Source organism: Molossus molossus, unplaced genomic scaffold, assembly GCF_014108415.1.
Source record: "Molossus molossus isolate mMolMol1 unplaced genomic scaffold, mMolMol1.p scaffold_m16_p_4, whole genome shotgun sequence".
Lineage (NCBI taxonomy): Eukaryota > Metazoa > Chordata > Mammalia > Chiroptera > Molossidae > Molossus > Molossus molossus.
In genome coordinates, this window is record NW_023425377.1 from 28236969 (window position 1) to 28251498 (window position 14530).

A 14530-nucleotide genomic window follows, 5' to 3' on the forward strand; every position below is an offset into this window, starting at 1 on the left:
TCCCACAGTGACGCTATCTGTCATACCTTTACAAAGAAATCTATCTGAAGAATCGTCAACAGCATTATCTTTGAAAATAAAATCGCTATATTTAGGACTGTGGCATGCCCCAAGTCTCCCTAACGACTTCCTTGTCTCTAATCTGTCATAATGATGTATTAAAGTTATCCTCCAAAAGCATCTTCCAAAGCCTCCCCTAGTAATGTGCTCTGTTCTCTCATGGCCCCTGTGGTCACAAAGCGTCCTTACAGAACAGCTGAATTCATCTTATTCCAGTTCTAAGCCCATCTTTAGAACATGAGAGATCTCTTTATTTACTAACCCCCTAATCCTCATTCAAAGTCCTAACCAATGTGGAAACACAGCTACATAACAAAAGAGCCTCCTTTCCATGACTGTCTTGTCATCGGTGGAAACACCTGAGCAGTGTGGTCACAGGACTGTCATAAAAACGGGGAAACCTAATAGACAGGCAGGAGAGAAAGAAGGGTTGAGTAGTCGTGGAAGGCGTGCACCTTGCTTTGAACATTTCGTGATAAACTGAATCTCCTTTTGAGCACACACATACTAAGGACAGAACATTCTTCCGGCAATACCCAAAGTATGATTCCCTCCCTCTATGGGCGGGAGCAGGGCGGGGTGTAAATGAATGTTAGCTCTGAAGCCAGGAGAAAGCCTGCAATTAATACAGTAAAATCCCATTTCATGGACAGTTGCAGTTTTTCCTATGATGAATGTTAGTTTAAGACCAATGCATTATAAAAAGTCACCCAAGATAAAGCAATCACGTGTCTACATGCAATGAAGCCAAGAGAACAGGCCAAATAATACATTGGCTCAGCTTAATCTATGCCTGGTACATTAGCTGTTTACTTGAATAATGCAAAACCACAAGCCTATTCTGCTGCCTTGACCAGCGCTAAACCTAATGAAGTTAATCTGCCATCGGTGACACATGTGAGACAATTTTAATGCACTTAAAACATCTTATTTAAATTACACATAAAAGTAACAAAAGCATAGAAATATCACAGTCAATAAAGCTGAATTCCAAAGCTGTTAAAAAAAAAAAGAAAGAAAGAAAAAAACACGGCAGATTGGTTTTAGAGTATCTGCACACATCTGAAGCTAAGTAATTATTTCTCTAACTTTATTACAGAAATGAAAACTGCCTTGTGATGAGCTAGATACAAGCTTTCAGCAAAATAAGAGCTTATAATGGCTCAGATGTAGTATCTGAGAAATAAAATAATAAGATCGATTTAAAGCCTATAAACCACTTTTCAATGATCTGACAAAACAAGAAATTAGATTCGGTATATTTTTACTTGTTAATATATATTGATTTATCCATATTACACATCAGTCTTATTTCACTCCTGTGTTTGGAATCCCATAGCTATAAATTCTTCTATACTTTTCACTGTAGATTTTTCCTACAGTCTAAGCACACCTTCCCATCCCAGCCTCATGGCGAGGAATGTCCCATCCCTCAGGAAGAAGAGGTAGGGAAGGCCATGTCCTTTGAAATTCATGAATGCATCCTTCAAACCCCAAATGACACGTGGAAATCTGGATAGATGAATGTTGAACCTGTACCCCCCCTACCGCACCGCCAAGATTATTTCCAACCCCCCTCCTCCAGCAGATTCCTTATAATGATTCCAAGAGAGGATGTGACCCCCCCCCCCCACACACACACACACATACACATTTTCACCTAGTTTTAATGGAAGAAAGAAAAAAATCAGTATAAAAAGGTGGGAAGGCCCTGGCCGGTTTGGCTCAGCAGTTGGAGCACTGGTCTGTGGTCCAGAGAAACCCAGGTTTGGTTCCTGCTAAGGTCACATACCTCGGTTGCAGTTTGTCCCCAGCCCTGGTTGGTCGTGCGGGAGGCAGCCACTCGATGTGCCCCTTTCACATCTCTCTCTCTCTCTCTCTCTCTCTCTCTCTCTCTCTCTCTCTCTCCTTCCCACTCTATCTGAACAAAAAATAAAAAAATGTCCTCGGGTGAGGATTAAAAACAAAACAAAACAAAACAAAAAAACAAAAAGGTGGGAAGGACGGTTGTTTAGTTAACTGCATAAAATCCTGGCATTGCACCGAGATTTAGCAGGTGCAGTTCGATGGAGGGTTTTCCTGTCCCCACTCAGTTCCTGAGTCTGGGGACTCAGTGAACCTGAGATGACATCTGTAGCTCAATAGCCTGCAGAAGACTTGTCAGCAGGATGTTTTCTTCCCACAATGGGAGGGTTGATTGATTTTTAGATAATATTCCTAGAGGCCTATACTTATGGAAGGCTTTTCCTCTCCCTTCTTCAAACTGAAGAATCTTTTTTTTAAATTTTTGTTTCCTTTATTGATTTTACAGAGAGAAGAAGTGAGAGGGAGAGAGAGATAGAAACATCAATGAGAGAGAACATCAGTTGACCGCCTCCTGCATGCCCCCCACTGGGGATCAGGCCCACAACCTGGGCATGTGCCCTGACCGGGAATCGAACCGGCAACCTCTTGGTGCCTGGGTCGCACTCAACCACTGAGCCACACTGGCCCGACCAAACTGAAGAATCTTAAATGTATGTGGCAGGTTAGGGGAGTTCAGAGGAGACAGAGTTAACCACGGGTCATCCACTGGTGAACTGTGGATTAATTCTTGCCCCAGAGATACCTTTTTAAAATGATACAATGTAAAAAAATTAGGCAATATCACACACAGTCCCTAAGTCTACATTCTGTTCAAAGCCAGGAGCTCTGGCTACACTCACCCACTTTCCTGCCTGGTAGCAACCAGCTGAGTTGAGTGCCAGGTGTCCCCTTCAGGCAGCACTTACAGTCGCCCGTTTGTCACGGCTGTCACCATTCCTTACAGTCTGACGTCTAGTCACTTCAATCACGTGTGTCATTTCCAGGACGTCCACAAACCCTCGATCTCAGGATGTTATGGTTCGGATAATCAAGGAACCCAGGGGAAAGCAGAAATTCAATAGGGGACATTCCTCCTTAAACAGAGAAATACCCCATGAAGGATGTCCAACATTGGAGAGCTAAGACTGAAGGCCTCTTGGAGGAGGTGGGGTAGGAAACACATCGAAGAAAGTGGAGAAACCACTCCCTAAACTCCAGTGTTATCTCGAATCCAAAGGGGCAGGTATATGCACTCAAGTTTCTCATAAAAGAGCTTCTGCTGGGTCTATTCTGGGAGCTTGGGTGGGTAACAGACTGCTCAGTTATGGTTAGCACAGGAACAAAACACTGCGCTCACACCAGAATATCAATCCCCTCTCATCTTTACTTTGTTAGAGACAACAGTCAATGAGATGAATTCCCAATTTATAACTTTCAACATCGCACCATCCTTAACATACAACTCAGCCTTTCAACCAGCTTCTCCTAGAAAGGCAAACTGACCAAGAATACTGCAAGATTGAAGGGAAACATAGGTCTCCCAGGAAGGAGGCAAGTCCTACTGAACACTGTGTTTCACTTGGAAAAACAGCTGTGACACATGTCTCTTCTCTCAAGAACCTCTGGATTTTCTGCAAACCAGGGTCCATAAATCATCTCGCCCGGTACTTGTCCCTCTGTGAACCAGAATCCTTGCCTCCATCCTCTCACTTCATTAGTATACAGAGTAGCTTCCTTCTTCTGCATGAAAGCTGGGTGCCACATTCACCTTGAACCGGGAGGCTCACTCTCCCTTGTGGAGGTCATAGCAAAGCATTTTCTCAGCAAAGCCTATCTCTCCCTATAAAAGAATCACTAAACCAACTACCAAAATGACAACCTTTTATCTGTATCATTACACGTGCACTCAGTATATTACTTTTTGATAAAGGCTGTACCTTTGCCCTGGCCAGTTTTGCTCAGTGGTCAGAGTGTTGGCCTGCAGACCAAAGGGTCACAGGTTCAATTCTCAGTCAAGGACACATTCCTGGATTACAGGTTCAATCCCCGGCCCTTGTCAGGGTCATGCAGGAGGCAACCAATTGATGTGTCTCTCTCATGTCAATGTTTCTCTCTCTCTCTCTCTCTCTCTCTCTCTCTCTCTTGCTCTCTCACTCTCCTCCCCCCTTTCACTCTAATATTCAATGGAAAAAAAACAACAACAAAAAACAATATCCTGCAGTGAAAATTAACCAAAAAAATAAAATAAAATAAAAAGACTGTACCTTATATACATGTCGTGCAAAATGAAAATGTATCTATAACAAGTTAAGCTATCAACCATCAGGAAGCTTAATCATAAGTGAAGAGTATTGGAATCCAGATGTCCCAAGAAAAAAAGAAGTGTTGCTAAGAAAAGGGGCTCAGTGTGGCAGTCCTGGGACATCGACCTTAGAAAGAACCTCTTGGAGTTTTACTTCTCTATTTTCAGATGGAAACGCTAAGGCAAAGTTCTCTGTAATGAAAAGCCACACAATACACTTGCTGAAATAAGGATTTTCTTTCTCTCATGCTGCAGCAGGGGCAGTTCTATCCATGTGCCTTTCCAGTACCCAGGTTCCACCATCTGGTAGTTCTACCATCACCTATGATGCTGTCCCCTTCTGAAGGCTCAGTATGGCATTGTCATCCACATCCCTGGTCACAGGAGAGAAAGACAGGCAGTCCAAGTCAAGCATTTTCCTTTTAAGCAAGTAACTTTATCACATGTGCTTACATGGGTGAGAATTTCCCCACTTATCTGCAGAGAGATGTGCAATTGATTATAGGCTCCAGTCACTCGGCTGGAATTCCATATAATGGAAAAAGAAGGCATTACATTTTGTGAGGGACTAGGAGCAGACAGTGTAAGAATCAAGAAGACAAGACGCTTGACAGAGATGATGTGCTAGTCCAACCATGTTAGGGTCCCAGCCACAGACTGTGGCAATCTTCTCCGTGATATCCCTCTTCTCAAAGAGCTGGCCAAGAAGACCATGGACTGGGAAGAAGTCAGACTTCAGAAAGTGGATGAAGTGATTCTGAGTGAAGGTTTTCTCTAAGAAGAACATGGCAGGCCCATATGGATATAATCAATGCTCTCATCTGGAACAAAGCAGCATTGAAGTTTGCTACACAACTGACCTAAGAGCAGTGTATTGCAATACATGCATAATTGCTGGGAGCAGCACAGAAAGCAGTACGGACCAGGAGACGAGAGCAGTCCCAAAGTGAAAAGCCCTGAGAAGGAGATGTCACATGATTTTTGTTGGGCAGAAGTGAAAACAGTAAAGTCAAAATAAAACTGTCTCCAGTGAACAGCCTAGCACAGAAAAGAAATTGTGGTGAAAAAGGACTAGAGTCATATAATTTATGTTAGCTGAGTAGAACATCAAAAATAAACAAAGCTGCCTTGGACAGCGTTGCTTAGTGGTTAGAGCATCAGTTTGTGCACTGAAGGGTCTCAGGTTTGATTCCCTAACACATCCACCCCACACACGCACCCCTGAGGGAGGTAACCAATCGATGTGTCTCTCTCTCATCGGTGTTTCTCTCTCTCAACCTCTCTCACTTTCTCTTTCTCTCTCTTACTTTCCCTCCCTCCATTCTACTCTCTCTAAAAAAAATCAATGGAAAAAATATCCTTGGGTGAGGATTAACAAAATCTTTTTAAAAAGTAAACAAAGCTTACTTTTTTTGTGTTTCTTGAGAGAGCACAAGACTGGCCACAGGTCATTGATAAAAATGACTCAAAAGTTTTATCATCCAATACTCTTCTGCTTTCCTTTCTCCCACACACAGGCATATTCTACGTTCATTATAAAGAAATGAAAAAAAATGAAGGTTCTAGTGTGAAATCTCATTCTAGCAAGAGAAATTAGACCTTTAAAGAAATCTAATGCTTTTACCTTCTCCCTTCCATATGGTCTGCATCACATGTAACAGACAATACTATTTCATTGTGTTTATCTTTCTACCATTTCCAACATTAACATTGCCATCCAACTTAACTTTCACCTTCCCCCTAAAAATACTAGATTCTAATGTCTTCAGAGGCTGAATTTATCTCATAACTTTCATTATGTCCCAGAGTACCTAGAAACATGCATCAGACATCATTGGTCCAGACAGGTCCTGATTCAGATGATGTTTCCAATCTCAATTATTTCTTATTGGGATTCTAGCATTTTGTTTTGGTCATGCGGTAGGCTGAATAATGGCCCCTCAATAATGTCCACAGGCCAATCTCCAAAACCTGTGACTATGTTACCTTGCGTGACAAACAGGACTTCTTCACAGATGTGGTTAAGGACCTTGAGACAGGGCTAGTGTCCTGGATTATCCAACTGGGCCCTAAATGGAATCATAAAGGTTCGCATTAGAAAAAAACAAGGGAGAGAATGTGGTCTGATGACTGAAAGAGGGATTGGAGTGGGACAACCAGGAGCCAAAGACCACTGAAAGCACCTAGAACCTAGAAGAGGCAAGAAGCAGATCCTCCCCTGGAGCTTCCAGAAGGAACCAACCGAGCTGACACCCTAATTTTAGCTCCTTAAGACTCATGTTGGACTTCTGACCTCCTGAACTATAAGAATACGTTTGAGCTGTTTAAAATGCCACTAAGTTTGCGGCAATTTGTTATAGCCGCCAATGGGAAACTCATACATATATTCTCTCAGCAATGCAATCGACGGGCTAACTAATCTTATCTTACCAATTATCAGATACAAATCAATCAGAAAGATTTGACTTGCCATCTGTAAATGCCTGAGTCAGCAACTCTATCTCTTAAAAATATTTCCTAAGGATATTTACACAATAGGATTTAAAACACCCATTAAAAATAACGAGAAAGATCTACAAATATTGACCTATATGCTGAGATGTATGTAGATGATATGCTACGTAAAAAATAATGAGCAGCAGCATACATGTAGAAATTGAGTGTGTCTCTTCTCAAGCAGCTTGGAAGAATATATACCAAATTGATCAGTGTGCTTATTTCTAGGCAGTGGGATTTCAGGGCGACCTTCCTTTCCTTCAATTCGATTGGTTCATTTTTCTTTTTACAATGAACATTTATTACTTTAACCATCTGAAAATCCAGGAAGATTTTTCTATCTTGGACAAAAGATAGGTTTTATTTGCCCACAGAGATTTACTTAGCCCATGACTTTCTAGGACCGCTGTACCTGCCACTCATCTTGGTCTCTTCCACCAGCCTTCATGGTATGGTCCTTCTGTTCCTATAACATCACTACCAAAAGCACCAACAGCCTATTTTATGGGAGAAATAAGGGCAAAGTCAAGAGTGAGGAGTACCACAGAATTTAATACAGGTGTCTCCATTTTTCTCCCTAACACAATTCTGTCTCTAGTTTTCCCCTATTTCGGTTAATGACACAACCACCTACCCAGCTGCCTAAGCCAGAGCATCAGGGCTGTTTTTAATTCCTCTCCACATCCCACATCCCATCAGTCACCAAATTCTCCAGTTTGATACCCTCAATTTCTCTTAAATCTGTTCTTTGCTCTCCATTCCCATTGTTAATGAATTTAGATCAGGTTGCCTGATCATTTCTTCCCCAGCAGGGTTCACTGACTCTATAATGTGTTCACCCAGCTGTCCTCCTCAGAGGCAAAACAGTAAAGCTGTGGTCCTCCTCCTTTCAAATCTTCAAAGGCCCTTCATTCTGGGCCAAAAGCCCTTCATTCTGGGCCAAAAGCCCTTCAAAGTGCCTGGTACAGATTTTCATGGTCCACACTTCCAATTTTTCTTTGTTCTTACTGTTCCCCACCCAGACCTTTTGGATCCAATTGTTACAATAACACAGAACTTCTCTTCACAGTGCCAAGCCTTTAGACATGCAGTTTCTCTACCTGGCCTGCCCACCTTGTCTATCCAACAACACCTCTTCACCCTTCAGGATTGGGCCATATGTCGCTGCCTCTGTAAAGACTCACCCAAGTTAGGCTTCTCAGTCCCTCACCCCTCATAGTCCTTGGACCACATCATGCATGTAGCTGTAGACTGGATAATTCGCCATTATTCTCTAATTAAATCTGCAGCACCTCCTTGAACCAACCAATGAACTACTATGGAAAACACTGCATTCTATTTATTTCTTTATCCCCCAGCACAAGGCCCAGTGACTGGTACAAACAGGCACTTAAAAGATGGTTGCCAAACTTCATGACGTTTTATGTTTCATGGCGTTGCAGCGTTACAGACCTATGGAATAAAGTAGAGAAATACTGAAAAGTGTGAACATTCAAATGGCTATTGCTTCAACTTTTCAAACTATTAAGATACTTAAATATTAATATCAAGCGTGAACTTTGAATGTTATTTATAATATAAATAAACATCATTTTATTAGGAAAAAGAAAAAAAAGATGGTTGCCAAACAGATTAATAAATGAATGCATGAAAAGCTAACTTCCATTGGAGGCTTACTCTGTAATAAGCCTAGTGTAAGCATCTCGGAACTGAATCCTTACAAAAATCCTGTGAGATAGGTGCTACTATAACTTGCAATTCATAGATTAACAAAAACACCAAGGGGTTAAATAAATTTCCCACATTTACCCATTTAGAAATTGTACAGAAACTGAGAGAGTCTGACCCTAGGAATTTAACTTCTACACTGGAATGAATGAATGAATGAATGAATGAATGAATGAATGAATGAATGAGCAGCCTAATGACCTTTCTTGTTAGTGTCTAACACGTAAGCCTCTGGCTCAGTCCTTAACCTGTTAGCGAGATATATGTGTCCAATCCACAGTCTTTTACCCCGTCTTGCTTTGCTAACGGAGTGAGAAAGTGAGGAGGGTGTTATTAAATAGAGCATAAGGCAAGAACCCACTGACAGCTAGTGGGAGGAGAGAAGGGGAGACTTGGGGTTATTAGTAGAGTGTTAATTATTCATTAGTAGTAAGTTGTGACTCTTGCCTAGCAGCTATCCTGTAAAAGGCATGACAAGAGAAAAGAAATGTTTTTGATCGAGCATTTCTTAGATCTAAATTACTAAGACAGCCTCCAAGGTGAATTTCAATTCCTCATCACATTGTCAGCTTCCTTGCAGTTTTTCCATGGACATCAATGTCACGGAAGTTAAGGAGAACACTTTTCATTCCAGTAGTGTTCACCAACCATCTCTGCACAGTGACATACACAGAATCCGTGGCTTCTGGTTGCAGTGCATGGTGCCTAGGAACATGGAACATTCCAGAACCTTCCCTGGTAGACATGAGGGAGAAGCAGATAATGCATCCTCACCTTGAAGAGAAACAGAAGGCTTGAGAGGCTGCCATTTGGGCAAAGTTGCCTGGCAGGTTAGTGTTTGGCTCTCAAATACCAAAATAGTCTTGAACGATATGCCTCTTGGTCACCGTAGAAATGACAAAATGAGCAGTTTCCATTATGCTGTACCACTGAAATCATTATTTCAGATCAAGGTTTGAAAAAGAAGGCATTTCCAGAAATATCTCAAAAACCTAAAACCACTGTAGAGAGAATTTGGGTAAAGAGCAGACAGAAGGTTGGTATGCCCATCGTGTCAAACCAGAGAGAGGCAGGCATTTGGGGCTGCAGGTGGCCAAACGCACTGCAAACTGCCGTGGAGCCAACAGGAGAACTCAGAAGCTCACGTCCCCACCCAGAAGGGAGAGAGGGCGGGGCAGGCACGGTTAGACTCCACTCTGGTAGAACTCTCTCCATCTTTAGTTTCTAAAATGAGAGCACCCATGAGGACATCGACGTCCCCACTGTTAGTATTAAAACTGTAATAGATGGCTGATGAAATAATAAAATCCCCTACAGCATTTCAGCAACATTTGTATTTTCTTGAAAAGATATTTATTTCTGAAATATAGCAGCGGTAATGTCAGTCAGCAAGGGAGCTGTTATAGGTCATTAGCCAATTCACCTTCCATCTTTGTTGCCTTATAAATACAATTTATACTCCCATAAATAAGAATTTGTGGAGTACCTGTTCTCCACATAGATGCCTAAGGATTAGTAGCAGATTCTTCCCTTTATATACCACTGTCCTGCAAGCTGAAGAATCTCTAGCCTCTGCTATATGGGAAAGGCGACCATGGGGGACAGTGTGGCAGACAGAGTATTATTTCTAACAAGACTCAATCACACACGAATTCAGGTTCCCTGGCTTATGGAGTTTTTTTGTTTTTTATTTTTTTGTAAAGCCTTCTCCCAAATATCAGATCAAACACCCTTTAAACCAAGTTTCAGCAGGGCAGAGACAGCATTGTGATGAAGAGGCTTGTGGGAAGAGCACTGTCTCCTCTGAGCACATTCTCTGCAAGTGGCTCTTCAACTATTTAAAAATGTAAAGGGGGCCCGGCCGGTATGGCTCAGTGGTTGAGCGTCGACCCATGCACCAAGAGGTAACTGGTTCGATTCCTGGTCAGGACACATGCCCAGGTTGTGGGCCCGATCCCCAGTGGGGGCATGCAGGAGGTGGCCAATCAATTTTCTCTCTCATCGATGTTTCTACCTCTCCCTCTCCCTTCCTCTGTCTCTAAAATCAATAAAGAAAAGATAAGAAATAATAATAAATAAATAAATAAGTCAAATGTGTACCATTGCGTAATGGTTTTTAAGGCTAGAATGTTGGCGTGTGAGAGAGAGCAGCCTAGCAGCCAAGGCAGGAGGCTGCGAGAACGGACGTCAAGGACTGGAACCCTTCCCTGTGTCTGCTCCCTACCAGACCACGCAGGGCCTGAGGTTAAATTCCTGTTCTGCCTCTGCCAACATCAGCCTCAGGATGAGTGCATGTGAGGGAAAGTCACAAGGCAGGAGCAGTGGTCTGGGCTTTGGCATCAGCTCTCTGTGAGGCCTTGGAGAAACCAGTTAACTCTCCACGCACCAGGTATTTGCCTATAAAATGATGAGGTCAATCAGGTCTCCCCTGGCACCAACATTTGGTGGGGTCTATTGTTCCATCAAAGGGAGCCAAAGACTGTTTGGCCATCACAAAATCAATCAACGAATCTCTGTATGCACAGCTTGCTCGCGGGTGGGGCGATTTTGAACGCCAGTCACTCCCCTAGGCCAATAGGAAAGATGTCCATCTTCCTTTGGTCTGGGTAGAATCAGAAAGAAAAAATTGAAGACATGCCACAGTGGACATGAATGATCTCAAACTTGTCTGCCAGGGGCTTTTTTGCCCTCTACGGTGAATCCAGTGCCTTGACACTCACCTCTAACCTGTCCTGTTTCTGTCCCTCACGGGACCATGAGTTTGGCCTCTCTTCTCTCCTAACGTCCTCCTTGGAGATCATCTGGTGAACTGAGGAGAAGTCACACTGAAGCAGAGATTCCCAGATATCCGTCAGCCACACACTGCCTTCATACCGTCTCCCTATTTTTGCACTCCCTGTATAATCATCTCCGTAATGTTTTTTATTCGGCAGACACACAGCTTTTACTTACTTCCAACTAGAGCCTAAGAAGCCCGAAACACCAATCAGGAAGAATATATGTACCCCCATGTTTGTAGCAGCACTATTTACAATAGCTAAGATCTGGAAACAGCCCAAGTGTCCATCAGTAGACGAATGGATAAAAAAGCTGTGGTACATATACACAATGGAGTACTATGCAGCTGTAAGAAAGAAAGATCTCTTATGCTTTGAGATGACATGGAGGGACCTGGAAAGTATCATCCTAAGCAAAACAAGCCAAACAGAAAGACAAGTATCATATGATCTCACTTATTTGTGGAATATAATGAACATAACAGTCTGAGGAATGGGGTAGTCCCAGAGACGTGGAAGTGGGGTACAGACTGACAATCCCAAGAAGAGGGGGTGGTGGGGAAGAGATAAACCACAGAACTTATATGCATGTATGCATGAACAATGGACATGGACAACAAAGCTGGGGACAGGGCGGATAGGGTGGGGGAGGGGGAAATCAGTGGAGGAAAAAGGAGGAACATCTGTAACAAAAATTAATAAATTAATAATAAAAAAATCATGCACTTCATGTACTATGAGTGTTTACTTCTAGTTCATCTTAAAAATGTAACTATTAAAATCATACGTCCACCTGTGAATCACCTCAAATCTCTTCTCATATCTCCCGCGGTGAGTATTTGACACCAGCAAGATGCTTTATTACAGTATGAATGACAAATGTCTTTTCCCCGGGCATTAGATTTAGATCCAATGGAAGTCCCTAGCACCTTCTGAGCTACCTGCTATTGACTCACGACAATGTGTATTTCAGAGGCATCAGGGCAGGATGACCAAACGTAAGAAAACATTTTACAGCACATTGATCTTAAGCCAAAGGAACAGAAAGATCCCTTACTTGGGACTGCAGACATGTTGGAAGCCAGGGGGTTTGCTCCGTGCCCCTGAAATAATCACACAGCGGCAGCCGTGGTGATGACAAGAATGGCAGGGCACGCTGCGTGTTCACTGGGTGCCGGTGCAGAGAGTGGGCCTAGCTCCCTCCTTCTGGGGGCCCTGCCTGCACCCCTGGCCGTCCTGCCTGCACCCAGAGACCTTCTGCCTGCGCGCCCTTCTTTCATCTCAAAAAACAAACAGTGAGGGGAAAACAGCCAAACCAAAATCCATGCACTGTGTCCCTCAGGCTTCAGCACCAAACCCCATTTCATGCTTCAGAGCCTTCACTATGACACTATGACAGTGACATGGTGCTCAGGACGCCACACAGGGCGGGAGCCTGCCCCTCTGAGGAGCCCCCGCCCTGGACTGTGAGGCCAAAGGGGCCTGTGGGGCGCCCGCCACCCTGCAGGTGCGGAGAAGCATCTTCGCTTTCTCAGCCCTGCAGCAGAGAGGGGTCACGGTGCGCTGTGACCGGGTGCAGGAGGCTCACTGTGTATTCCAGGATGACGGGGCAGTCTCAGGTCCTGCTGGCCACAGGTGAACCAGTTTCTGCTCCTAGAAGGCACGCGTATTCCTTCTCCTGACCCCTCTCCATCCAGAAACCCGCAACGCCGCACAGAGTCCTTCCCTGTGTCCCTTCTCCGCCTTTCTCTTCTGCTTTTAAGGGCTCACACAATTGAGTCCATCTGAACCATCCAGAATCATGTCCTTATGTTAAGAGCAAATGATTAAGAACTTTAATGACATCTGCAAATTCCCTTTGCAATGGAACATAAGATATTCATGAGTGTAACACGAGGGGAAAGGTCACGGGGGCCAAAATTCTGCCCACCATATCATCTGTATTAATTACTGTTCACAGGTCAGCTCTACAAAAGACCACAATTTATGTACTATGACTTCCCACAATGCATGGAGATTAGAAAACAGAATGATAACCCTCCTGTGATCTTTACAATAGCTTCTGCGTAGTGGAGGTGTCATTAGAATTCCCATTCTACAGATGTTAGAATGTATTGGAAGGGTTTAACGACTGGGGATTTAAAATGATTCCAGGGAGTGGTGAGAAAGATACAGCTTCCTTTCTTCCTTGGGGACTTAGGACAGGAAACACCAGAACTAGGAATCACAGCCTCCTTGGGGGCACGCAGGACACTCCGGGTCACTGTATTTCCGAGACCGAGATGCACACTGGTGGTCATCACCGAAGCCACACCTCTCAGCCAGGGCTCTCCTGATATGAGTGATGGAAATTCTCTCTCTAAAACAGAAACTAAAAAGAAAAAAAAAATTTAAGACTTAATAGGAAGGGTAGAGGGGGCTCTCACATGAACCATGACCAAGGACTGGAACGAGGACAAGAGCTGGAGAACGTCTAGGCCACACTCCGCGTGCTCCCTCATCTTTGTGCACCTGCCCCATGCCTTACTCTTGGCCCATCTTCCAGTTTGCCCAGCCCCATACCCACCTTCCCCCCAAATCCATAGTCCATCTGCCCGCAGCTCCAACAACCAACCTGACCAGGGCATGTAAGTTCGAATTCTAAAGTCAGGAGGTATAGTGAGTCAGGTATCCATCTCTGTTCTAATCAGCTAGAAGCAGGGGGACAAAGTCACGCATGACGACACGGTTGCCAGGCCCAAATGAGTGTGTAAATGTACAGAGCAGAGAACAAGCCTCAGAGAAGTAGGCACCAGGGGGGTAGACACTATCAAAGGGGTTTGCTCAGCATCCTTTGCAATAGAGCCCAAAGGATTCCACTGCTCCCTCTCTCCATGCATTTGTCCACCGAGCATCACACTTCCTTCAAGGAGGATCTGCTTGCATCTGATCAAGCCAGCGGCTTCTGCTGAGGGGCTGTTAGGGGACAGGTCAGGCCACACGTGGCCATCGGCCTGCACCCTGCTCAGTCACTTGTGACTCAGGTAGCAGGACTGGTTTCCTTTAGGACACATAATGTAGACCCTGAGATTATACTCTAAAACCTCCTTCAGATTCATGCTTCAGAAGAGGGCAAAGGCACAGCAGTACCTCAAAGCTCCACAGACCACCCACAAAGAGAGCTAGCTCTTTATTCCGGGCGCTGGGGCTGCAAATTCTTTACTCTTCCAATCCCCTCTCTTAAAAGTTGCTGGCCTGGCTGATGTGGCTCACTGGTTGAGCGTCGACCCCTGTACCAAGAGGTCGCCAGTTTGATTCCTGGTCAAGGCACATGCCCAGGTTG

At 44.0% G+C, this 14530-nt stretch overlaps 1 protein-coding gene across 1 annotated transcript in view; it reads right to left on the reverse strand.

Annotated features, from left to right (window-relative positions):
* The window catches only part of KCTD16 (potassium channel tetramerization domain containing 16), a 256914-nt gene that overhangs the window by 75602 nt on the left and 166782 nt on the right, over positions 1–14530 (reverse strand). The window lies entirely within an intron of this gene.